Source organism: Prionailurus bengalensis, chromosome E2, assembly GCF_016509475.1.
Source record: "Prionailurus bengalensis isolate Pbe53 chromosome E2, Fcat_Pben_1.1_paternal_pri, whole genome shotgun sequence".
NCBI classification, from domain to species: domain Eukaryota; kingdom Metazoa; phylum Chordata; class Mammalia; order Carnivora; family Felidae; genus Prionailurus; species Prionailurus bengalensis.
This window is the reverse complement of record NC_057352.1, coordinates 2,483,300-2,493,688: the sequence shown is the minus strand read 5'-3', so window position 1 is coordinate 2,493,688 and position 10,389 is coordinate 2,483,300. Positions and strand designations below refer to the sequence as shown.

General features: G+C 42.6%; 1 long non-coding RNA gene across 1 annotated transcript; it reads left to right on the top strand.

The window, feature by feature from the left end:
- Positions 1-6,118: 6,118 nt before the first annotated feature.
- Positions 6,119-8,925, top strand: LOC122494724. The gene is made up of 2 exons (XR_006300264.1): positions 6,119-6,873; positions 8,601-8,925. It is a non-coding gene; the product is annotated as an uncharacterized LOC122494724 (long non-coding RNA).
- The last annotated feature ends 1,464 nt before the right edge of the window (positions 8,926-10,389 follow it).

The window sequence follows — 10,389 nt, the reverse complement described above, 5'->3', positions numbered from 1 at the left end:
GCTTTTTTTTTATTATTATTTTTTTAATGTTTATTTATTTTTGAGACAGAGAGAGACAGAGCATGAACGGGGGAGGGTCAGAGAGAGAGGGAGACACAGAAGCCGAAACAGGCTCCAGGCTCTGAGCAGTAAGCACAGAGCCCGAGGCGGGGCTCGAACGCACGGACTGCGAGACTGTGACCTGAGCCGAAGTTGGACTGAACCACCCAGGCGCCCCGGAAGTTTTTTTAAATGCAAATATAGGGGCGCCTGGGTGGCGCAGTCGGTTGAGCGTCCGACTTCAGCCAGGTCACGATCTCGCGGTCCGGGAGTTCAAGCCCCGCGTCGGGCTCTGTGCTGACAGCTCGGAGCCTGGAGCCTGTTTCCGATTCTGTGTCTCCCTCTCGCTGCCCCTCCCCCGTTCATGCTCTGTCTCTCTCTGTCCCAAAAATAAATAAACGTTGAAAAAAAAAATAAATGCAAATATATTCCCAAAGATATATTTTTTTAATTTTTTTTTTAACATTTATTTATTTTTGAGACAGAGAGAGACAGAGCATGAATGCGGGAGGGTCAGAGAGAGAGGGAGACACAGAATCGGAAACAGGCTCCAGGCTCCGAGCTGTCAGCACAGAGCCCGACGCGGGGCTTGAACTCACGGACGTGAGATCATGACCTGGGCCGAAGTCGGACGCTCAACCAACTGAGCCACCCAGGCGCCCCACTTCCCAAAGATATTAATTGAATCACTTACAGTAATAAAATGTTGAATGTAAACAATATGGCTACGTGTAGAAGTATGATTCAATAATGGTACATCTATCGTTTTGAAAACTACAACTTAATAAAAATTGTGTGATGGTGAAGCAATACGTGAAAGTAAGTACTTTTGGTTTTTGTTTTTTTTTTTTTAAGGAGGAACTAAGCTGTTACAATTGCACCAAGGCGGCAATACTGGAAAACTGTTCCTGTTTATTTTTTTTTTAATTTTTTTTTTTTAACATTTTATTTATTTTTGAGATAGAGAGAGACAGAGCATGAATGGGGGAGGGTCAGCGAGAGGGAGACACAGAATCCTAAACAGGCTCCAGGCTCTGAGCTGTCAGCACAGAGCCCGACGCGGGGCTCGAACTCACGGACCGCGAGATCATGACCCGAGCTGAAGTCCGCCGCTTAACCGACTGAGCCACCCAGGTGCTCCAAACTGTTCCTGTTTAAAAAGTAAAAGGAACACAATCCACAAAAATTGTAGTTGTTTTTGTGTTTATCTTCTCCTTTGCTTTTGCAGACCATACAGACAAATCTCTGGTAAGTTAAGATACATCAATTAACTTCCAGGTTTTTGCAGCCTTTCCCACATTTCACAAATATATAAAGAGATTAGGTATTCATAGCCTGAAATTTTGTGGTAACATTTTTTTGTTTCAGCCATTATTTCCTAAGCTTCTTCTGTTGGCAGAACCCTCTACAAAAGCTTGGCAGTAGTCACTAAATGAATCAAATTTATGTTCATTTGCATAATAAATACAGTTATCAATTTCGAATAAGTAATCAGCAAACAGATGTCTGCCCAGCAACTAAGTTTAATGTAATAATCTAATTACATAATCTTGAGAAGTAGAAATAAAGTATATATTCCTCAGAGACAGAGGACTCATTTATTTTGCCTTCAATTGTCACAATGAAGATGCAATACATTTATTTTAGGGCTTAGTTTTGGAGCAAATTTAAGGCTATTTAATTTTTTTTTTGTTTAATATGAGGTCAAAATTCTCCCTCTTTTTTTTTTTTTCCTTTTCTTTTTTGGTCATGACTGTCTAATGGCTCCTGCACGATTTTGTTGAAAAGGCTATTCCTCCATTAAATTGCTTTTGTACCTATGTCAAAAATCAGTTCATGGGGTGCCTGGGTTGCGCAGTCGGTTAAGCGTCCGACTTCAGCCAGGTCAGGATCTCGCGGTCTGTGAGTTCGAGCCCCGCGTCAGGCTCTGGGCTGATGGCTCAGAGCCTGGAGCCTGTTTCCGATTCTGTGTCTCCCTCTCTCTCTGCCCCTCCCCCGTTCATGCTCTGTCTCTCTCTGTCCCAAAAAAAATAAATAAAAAACGTTGAAAAAGGAAAAAAAAAATTGTTAAAATCAGTTCAGATATCTGACAGGGACTTGTATCCAGAATATATAAAGAACACTTACAACTGATTAACACGAATACAAATACAAAAATGGACAAAAGGGGCGCCTGGATGACTCAGTCAGTCATGCGACCCCCTCTGGATTTCGGCTCATGTCATTGTCTCACGGTTCATGACTTCAAGCCCTGCATCAGCCTCCACGCTGACAGTGCAGAGCCTGCTTGGGATTCTCTCTCTCTGTCTCTGCCCCTCCCCTATGTATGTACACTGTCTCTCAAAATAATACATAAATAAAAATAGACAAAGGATTTGGATAGACATTTCTCCAAAGAAGATATACAAATGCTGCATAAACACATGAAAAGGCACTCAACATTCATAGTCCTTGGGGAAATGCAATTCAAAACCACAGTGGTATACCACTTCACACCCACTAGGATGGCTAAAATCAAAAATAACAAGTGTTGGCAAGGAAGTGGAGAAATTTATCCCTCATACATTGCTGGTGGGAGTTTACAATGATGCAGCTGCTTTGGAAAACATTCTAGAAATTCCTCAAATAGTTAAACATAGAGTTACCATATGATCCCAGAAATTGCAGTCCTAGGTATATACCTAAGAAAAATGAAAATATATGTGCAAAGTTAGTACACAAATGTTCATAGCAACGTTATTCATAGTAGCCAAAGAGTGGAAACAACCCAAGTGCCCATATTATTCAGTCATAAAAAGTGATAAAAAGTAATGAAGTGCCAACATATGCTACGTGGATGAACCTTGAAAACATCATACTATGTGAAAGAAACCAGTAACAAAGGGGCACATATTGTATGTGACTGTTTCTGTGAAATAGCCGTAATAAGCAAATTTGTAGAGATAGGAAGCATATTAATGTTGCTTAGGGCTGATGGGAGGGGATAAAGAATGAACACTAATTTTCTCTTTGTGGCAACAAAAATACTTTCGAGTTAGATTGTGGTGAGTTATACAATCTCGTGAATATACTAAAAGACATTAAATTGTACATTTTGAATAGGTGAATGCATGGTGTGTGAATTATATCTCAATACAACTGTTAAAAATTAGTTCCGCGTATTTATGTGAGTTTATTTCTGGATTCTCTTTCGTTCCATTGACCTGTGTGTATATCCCTCTGTCTATGCTAGATGATCTTGATTACATGTCCATTTTTACATTGTCTTGTACCAATAGAGTAAGCATTGATATTGGGGAGTTTCTCCCATTTTATTCTTTGTCAAATTATTTCAGCTATTTTAGAGCCTATGCTTTTCCATGTAAATTTTAGAAAGAGCTTATCTATGTCTACAAAAGACCTCACTTTTATTTCCTTCTACTTGGCTTGGGTTTATTTTTACTCTTCTAGTTTCTTGATGTAGGAACTCAGAACAGTGACTTGAGACCTTTTATTTATTTATTTGTTTATTTATTTATTTTGAGAGAGAGAATGCACAAGTGAGAGAGAGAGAGAGAGAGAGAATCCCATGAGGGGCAGAGAGAGAGAGAGAGAGAGTAAGAGAGAGAGAGGCAGGGCTCAACTGGGTTTGTGTTTTATCCTAAGCGGGACCTGAGCTCACCCGAAGCAGGGTTCAAGCTCACCTGATGTGGGACTCAAACTTACCAACCATGAGATCATGACCTAAGCTGGAGTCAGATGCTTAATGACTAAGCCACCCTGGTGCCCAAGACCTTTTCTTATTTTTTTTTTTAATTTTTTACATTTATTTATTTATTGAGAGACATAGAGAGACAGAGCACAAGTTGGGCAGGGACAGAGAGAGAAGGAGACACAGAACAGGCTCCAGGCTCAGAGCTGTCAGCACAGAGCCCGACCCGGGGCTCGAACTCACAAACCGTGAGATCATGACCTGAGCCAAAGTCGGACGCTTAACCGACTGAGCCACCCAGGCGCCCCAACCTTTTCTTATTTCTAATGTAAGCATTTAGTGCTATAAAGTTCCCTCTTGACACTGCCTTGACTGCACCAAACATATTTTGTTAGGTTATTGTAAAGACAACTTATATTCTTCCTCCTGTGTTTCTCCTTTACTGCTCAAACAGAACATCTCAGTATGCTTCTGACAGCAGATTATGTGAGGGACCTTTCTTCCCCCACATCAAGCAATTCTGCAACACCAGATGGGTGTCCTACAATTTAACTCCATTCTGACACCATCTACCTAAAGATAGTATCAGATCCCAGATTCAAGGCTCAGTCCCCTAAGACTACCCCTCCCCCGCCATGCCAATCACAAGCCCCGGTTGTTACTCATGTTTCTGACCAATCAGCTATAAATTAGAGGTTCCCATGACCCCCTCTGCAAATTTGCTTAATATGCTAGGACGGCTGACAAAAGTCAGGAGAAGTTTACTTCCCATTCCATTTTATTATAAAAAGATATGACGAAGGATACAGATAAACGTCCAGATGAAGGGATGCTAAGGGCACAGTATACAGAAAAGGCCCTCTTACTGGTTCATAGACAGACATCTCACTGTGCCCTCACATGGTAGAAGAGACAAGGAAACTTTCTGGCGCCTCTGTTATAAGGGCACTAATCCCACTCATGAGGGCTCCACCTTCATGACTTTATCATCTCCCAAAGGTCCCTCCTTCTAATACAATCACACTGGGGATTATCTTTTAACACGTGAATTTTAAGGGACATAAACATTCAATCTATACTACTGAGCAAATAAATTCTGTTCACCAGGAGAGAAAAACTATATGGAAAGTAGACTCAGTGGGCTTTGGTATCTGATTAGGTGGGGAGAAGTCAAGGATAACACTTACATTTCTAGTATGAAAAAGTCGTGCTGCCAAGTGGTTTAGCTGCACAACTTCATCATAAGTCTGGTTAAAAATACACACAGTTCAGGGCACCTGGGTGGCTCTGTCGGTTAAACATCTGACTCTTGGTTTTGGCTCAGGTCATGATCTCATGGTTCATGAGATCAAGCTCCAAGTTGGGCTTGAGCTGACAGTGTGGAGCCTTCTTGAGATTCTCTCTTTCCTCTCTCTGCCCCTCCCCCCTCAAAATAAATAAAGATTAAAAAAATACACAGTTCTCTGAAATAAGGTCACACAATCCTAGAGTGAATAGACTTAGACACAAAGATAATAACAAAACCTATGAAGACAGTAGCCAAAGATGAATAGAGATCTAGGTAAAATAATTGAAAATTTGAAAAAAACTAAAACACCCCTTAAATAATTAGAGGGTTCAAGTATATATTATCTATAAAACTTTCTTTACAAATATGTATTTGAAATATTAAAATACCAAAGTACTGAAAATATATTTGAGTTTTCTTCTGGTTAATAGGCAAGCTTAAAACCAGAAAAACAGTATAGAGAAATGTCAGTAGTAACAGCAGAACACAGGATTAATCCTGGACAATTGCCATTAATGAAAAATAAAAACAACAAACACACTCACAGTTTTGTTTCCTTCATTATATAGATTGTATGTCAAAGAGTTATGGGTGGTGCCTAAAGTCATGGTCATGCAAGGAGTAAGAAGCTAAGATAGGGTTAGAATCCACATTGTTGTTCTTTGCCTACAAGAGCCTTGGCCATATGGGACAGGGCCTCCCCATAGTTGATCCCATTCATGTGATAACTGGTGGTCCCTTTGTGAAGAGAAGGAATGTGGCAAAGGCATCAATCTAGCTGGGTTTAGAGGAGAGGGGAGCTGGAGTTTTTTGGCATGTGCTTTGGTTCAAGAGACTTTACAGGGAGAGTGACAATCTCTCGGGAAGTGGTTGGCATGGCAACTGTGGATTTGATAGAATGGGGAGGCATCAAGACGTTCATGTAGGGGCACCTGTGTGGCTCAGTCAGTTGAACATCTGACTCTTGATTTCAACTCCGGTCATGATCCCAGGGTTGTGGGATTGAGCGCTACATTAGGCTCCATGCTGGGTGTGGAGCCTGCTTGAGATTCTCTCTGTCTCTCTCTCTCTCTCTCTCTCTCTCTCTCTCTCATCTCTCTCTCTCCCCCTCTTCCCAGCTCCCTCTGAAAAAAAATTTTATATATATATATATATATATATATATATATATATGTAGAGAGACAGACAGACAGACATTCATGTGCTCTTAAGATGAAAAAATTGTGGTATCAAACCTCCAAGATGGCCCTCAAAGATCCTTGCCTCCTAGAATTCACGCCAGTGTGTAGTCTCCATCCACACTGACTCAGTCTGGTCTATGCGACCAACAGAATATGGCGGCATGTGACTTCTGTGACAGCCTGTAAGAGGCTTGGCCATAAAAGACATTGTAGCTTCTGGATCACTTATTCTAGGGGAAAGCAGCCACCATGTCACAAAGACAATCAGCCAGGGGCACCTGGGTGACTCAGTTGGTTGAGTGTCTGACTCTTGATTTTGCCTCAGGACATGATCCCAGGGTCATGAGATCGAGCCCTGCGTCAGGCTCCACGTTGAGAATACAGCTTGCTTAAGACACTCTCTCTCTCTCTCTCCCTCTGCCCCCTCCCCTGCTTGGGCTCTCTCTTTCTCTCTCTCAAACAAACAAACTAAATAACAAACAATCAGCCATATGGAGAGGCCTACATGGAATGGAACGGGGCCTACTGTCAAAAGCCAGCGCCAATTTGCCAGCCATGTGAATGGAGCACCTGGAAGCAGAGATTCTGGCCCCATTTAAGCCTTCAAATGACATCTTGCTTACATGCAGCTAAACTGCTCCTGAAACCCTGACTCACAGACACTGTGAGAGATGGTAAGTGCTGACTATTGTTTAAGCCATTAAGTTCTAAGGTAATATGTTATGCAGCAGTAGGTATCTAATGCAAACATCAAAGAAATTAAAATTATGAGACCACATCAAAGAATAAAAAATAGATCCAAATGACCCAACACATCAGAGTACTATTAAAATTAAACAAAGAGATATGAAAGAGAACTATTATGTATAGGGAAAAAAAATAGTCATTCTTTTATTTAAAAAAAATTTTTGTAAATGTTTATTTTTGAGACGGGGGGGTGGGTGGGGCAGAGAAAGAGAGGAAGACACAGAATCCGAAGCAGGCTCCAGGCTCCGAGCTGTCAGCACAGAGCTGGATGTGGGGCTTGAACCCACGAACAGTGAGATCATGACCTGAGCCAAAGTCGGACGCTTAACCAACTGAACCACCCAGGCGCCCCAGTCATTCTTTTAAAATAACCATGTAATATTTACAATCAATCATTTATAGATGAGGGAAACTTTAATAAATCTTCAAAGTACAAGTATTACAGATAGCATTGATTCATCACACTCTATGGTATAACAAATTACAGGATATTTTTTAATATCCTCATAGAGTTCTACGGAAAAATAAAGATGAACATTCATAATTTAGGGTAGGAAAACAACTTTTGAGCAAAAAAAAAAAAAGGTAGGATCAATGAAAAACATTGATTTGCCTCAGTACATCACAATATAAATTAGCTACACGATAACAATATTTCCTAACTTAAGATTCTAGGGGCGCCTGGGTGGCGCAGTCGGTTAAGCGTCCGACTTCAGCCAGGTCACGATCTCGCGGTCCGTGAGTTCGAGCCCCGCGTCGGGCTCGGGGCTGATGGCTCGGAGCCTGGAGCCTGTTTCCGATTCTGTGTCTACCTCTCTCTCTGCCCCTCCCCTGTTCATGCTCTGTCTCTCTCTGTCCCAAAAATAAATAAACGTTGAAAAAAAAATTTTTAAAATAAAAAAAGATTCTAGCCCAGACTCTGCCCCTAAAATGATCCTCCACGTTGCCATTTGTATGTCTAACAAACACGTCAAATTATCGCATTCGAAACCAAGCACCCAATCTCACCCCCAAAGATGTGCTCCTCTCCGTGCGTGTTTTCCTCTCGGTTGGTGATGTTTGTTTTTCCAGTTACTTGTCTCAGGATTCCCTGGAGTTATCCTTCACTACTCCCAGTCTCTTGCTACTCCACCCAGTAAATCTGTGAATCCCGTTAGCTCCACCTTTAACATATATACGGAATCCAATCCCTTCTCCCATGCCCCTCTGGTACCATTCTATTCCTAGATCAGGCCTGATGTGCACATTCAGTGGGAGGGATAGATGGTGGGCCTGGAGCCACAGTTACTTATAGGAAATGTAGTCCTGATCCCACAAGTCGGGACAAGTAGAGAAGGCGGCCCCCTTTGTCTGCCTGAGATCTAAGTCCAGTCAGGCTGCACCAGCTGGCCATTCTACCTGCCCGTACTTGGGGACCCGGGACTCCTTGCCTTCAGCGCCTTAGGGCTTTGTGGCCCAGCTCAAATGTGTTCCCAGGTAGGTCATCTCTCTGCCTAATGCTCACAGCCACAGGAGGTCCAGCCAACCCACCCACTCTACAGGCCTGTCCAAAGGTCCTGATGTTAATTCTATTCTCTGTGGTCATTTCTGGAATATGTCTGGAATGGCCCAGTGACCTTCTTCTCTGCAAACCCTCACACCCTATCTCTTCCAGATCCCAGCCCTGTTTCCATGAGGGCTTGTGACCTCTGCAGTATCATGAAGCAAATGTCTGTCTCCGACTATGCATTCTCCAAGGTTTCACCGTATTGGCTCATCCACAATTCAGAGGGCGGAGGTAGCATGGCCTCGCCCACAGGTACGTAGGTCTTGTTTGGTGGAAATACCAACTCCACTCCTCTTCCACACTTTGCCCCCACGAATTCCAGTCACTTCATTTCCCCAAAACTGTTGTTTGTGTCAACTTAGCAAATCGGTGCTCTGCCTTGGTTCCTCCTCTCTGCTCTGCGGTGTGTAGTGTGTCTTCCAAGGGAAAGCCACTGCGAAGATAGAATCTCACTTATTTCCCTTCTCTCAGGGATCAAAGTCTTGCACTCCTTGCTGTCCAACATCTGAAAAGACTTGTTTCCTACACATTATCTAGCTTCTTGTTTAGAATGCGATGGCAGGTGTGGTGCAATTACACTATCAGAGTTCAAAGCAGACAATCCTCCCTGCTTTTTGAGCATTTCCCTATGTTTTTTGGCACAAGAAGATATCCTATACTCATTGTGTACGTTCCCTGCCCCAGTCCTGAGATCAGATACTTCTCCAGGAAGCTTTGGTTTCTTTTTTTTAGAGAATGATATTTAGAAACCAAGGTCTGGGCATTAGGTTTATGCTCATTGCTACAGGGCATCATTGCTTCCAGGCTCATTCACCAAATAGAAAATACACAAATACATTTTTTTTTTCCAGAAGAAATAGTAAGACTTTAATGAAGAAGTTTAAGCTTTTTTATTTTATTTTATTTTTAAAAATTTTTTTTTCAACGTTTATTTATTTTTTTGGGGACAGAGAGAGACAGAGGATGAACGGGGGAGGGGCAGAGAGAGAGGGAGACACAGAATCGGAAACAGGCTCCAGGCTCCGAGCCGTCAGCCCAGAGCCTGACGCGGGGCTCGAACTCCCGGACTGCGAGATCGTGACCTGGCTGAAGTCGGACGCTTAACCGACTGCGCCACCCAGGCGCCCCTAAGCTTTTTTATTTTAGAAGTTTTTGAGTTACAGAAAAACTGCAGATAGTTCAAAGTTCCCAAATGCCCTGTACCTACTGTTAACACTTTACTTTAGTATGATGCTTTTGTTAGTTATGGGGCCAACATTGATATATTATTATTAACTAATGTCCATACTTTACTCATACATAGTTTTCTTAGTTTAAAAAAATACTTGAGGGGCGCCTGGGTGGCTCAGTCGTTAAGCGTCCGACTTCGGCTCAGGTCATGATCTCGCAGTCCGTGAGTTCCAGCCCCGCGTTGGGCTCTGTGCTGACGGCTCAGAGCCTGGAGCCTGTTTCAGATTCTGTGTCTCCCTCTCTCTCTCTCTCTGCCCCTCCCCTGTTCATGCTCTGTCTCTCTCTGTCTCAAAAATAAATAAACGTATAAAAAAATACTTGAGAGACAGAGACAGAGAGACATTTGTGCGCGCATGCCTGTGGGGGAGGGGCTGAGAGTGAGGGAGAGAGAGAATCCCAAGTAGGCACCCGGATGTCAGCGCAGAGCCTCACTCGAGGCTTCATCTCATGAACCGTGAGATCACAACCTGAGCCAAAATCTAGAGTCAGACGCTCAACGCACTGAATCGCCCACGTGCCCCATACACCCACATTTTTCATCATGAGTTTATACCAATTGAACATCACAGTTTCTTTCTCACCTTCCATCATCTTCTAGATCTCTCTTGTCCCACAGTAAAACACTGGCTCCCATCAATACATTTATTCATTCATTTAATTCTATGGT